Genomic DNA, 1731 nt, shown 5'->3' with positions numbered 1-1731 from the left:
GTTTTTCTTCATTACCCATTCAAGCCGTCTCCAGCCATTATTAGTCTCAAAGTGGGTTCCTCGTCATCGAATTTAAGTGTATGAACGTTTTCCACTACCATTATATAGAAAAGTGAACTTTACTACAAACCGAATAGAAATCCCATGAACAAATACTAACTGTTGTCTATTTCAATCCAACTTAAACGGATACTAACGTGTGGTACTGGATCTCAATATAATAGAAGACTGGAGAATTATTTTGACTGTATATGCAAAAATAAAGTCTTGGAAAATATATCACAATAGTCCGACAATTTAAATTAGAACAAACTATAATTATATTATATTTCTGTTCTGCATACAATCAGTACAATTTCATTATAATGTGATCGCACTAATATATTGTGGTTAAAATGAAATAATTATTTTTATACTGCTACCCGAGGATGAAGAACAGGGATATATGATAAGTAATGGTGGTTGGTCAGAATGGCGTAGAATGAGTCTCGTAAGCACCTTAGTCCTCATATAATATTATTTAGTTGTAGTGAAATACACATTAGTCCTCATATAATGTTATTTAGTTGTAGTGAAATACACTTTAGTCCTCATATACTATTATTTAGTTGAAGTGAAATACACCTTAGTCCTCATATAATATTATTTAGTTGTAGTGAAATAAACCTTAGTCCTCATATAACAGTATTTATTTGTAGTGAAATACACTTTAGTCCTCATATAATATTATTTAGTTGTAGTGAAGTACACCTTAGTCCTCATATAATATTATCTAGTTGTAGTGAAATAAACCTTAGTCCTCATATAACAGTATTTATTTGTAGTGAAGTACACATTAGTCCTCATATAATATTATTTAGTTGTAGTGTAGAGGATTTTTTGCTCGGTTTATTAGACAAGCGTTTACATTTTGCTAAAAATAGTTATACTTATTAGTAGAATAAAAGTTAATATCAGATATCAATAATCATGTAAATAGAATAATGCCTAAGTAGGGCATCTCATAATTGACTAATCTTTTGCGTACGTTAAAGTAATAAGATATTCAGTTCATCACTGTTACAGAAACCATGAGATTTTTGTGTATTTTTATTTACGGCAGTAAGAGGGTGACGTTCGATAAACAGATGATTGCTCATGTTACTGTAATTCATATAGTGTAACGATTCGTGTAATTACATCTATCTACCCGATTCTGCTTTCTTCTAGATAATAATAATAATACATGAAAATACGTACATATTTATCATTTTAATGGCTTGGCTGAAAAACTGAACACATCATAAAAATATGCTGTTATTTTTACTTACCAGTATCGGGCTACTTTATCATATTGTTTAGTATGACCGATAGTCCAGCTTTTGTGTCAACAATTTAAAAGCTTTCTGTTTTCTTCACAGTCCTGTTGTACAAAGGAGATTGTCGAAACACTAGGAGAAAATATATGTTATACAAGAAACCTAAAACTGATAGAACACAATACTATAGTCTGTCAAGTAAGTGTTCTTAGTAGAGAATATATAGTAGACGCGTTCACCGTTCATTGGCTATTCTGCTATATCACTTTGCGTCAAGTCATTCATTAGCTGGGTTGTGATTTCTTAGAGATACTCTGTAAAACTTTAAAGGCGAGCTCGTCTTGGCAAATTCGGTTCCTTTCTCTTGAAAAGTAAATTATAAACAGTCATGGATTTTTCACGTAGCTCTCAGCGACTTTTTTTTTTTTTAGCT

General features: G+C 31.0%; 1 protein-coding gene across 3 annotated transcripts in view; it reads right to left on the bottom strand.

Moving 5' to 3' along the window:
* The window catches only part of LOC106467652 (paired box protein Pax-6-like), a 61507-nt gene extending 60097 nt beyond the window's left edge, over positions 1–1410 (bottom strand). For 2 of the 3 annotated variants that reach the window (XM_022395850.1, XM_022395847.1), the window contains exon 1: positions 1311–1410. The gene's annotated coding sequence lies outside the window, so the exon portion shown is untranslated. The remainder of the gene's footprint in view (positions 1–1310) is intronic. The other variant, XM_022395851.1, reaches the window with a different exon arrangement.
* Between the last annotated feature and the right edge of the window lie 321 nt (positions 1411–1731).

Source organism: Limulus polyphemus, unplaced genomic scaffold, assembly GCF_000517525.1.
Source record: "Limulus polyphemus unplaced genomic scaffold, Limulus_polyphemus-2.1.2 Scaffold2693, whole genome shotgun sequence".
In the NCBI taxonomy this organism is placed as follows: domain Eukaryota; kingdom Metazoa; phylum Arthropoda; class Merostomata; order Xiphosura; family Limulidae; genus Limulus; species Limulus polyphemus.
This window is presented reverse-complemented; position numbering and strand designations above follow the sequence as displayed.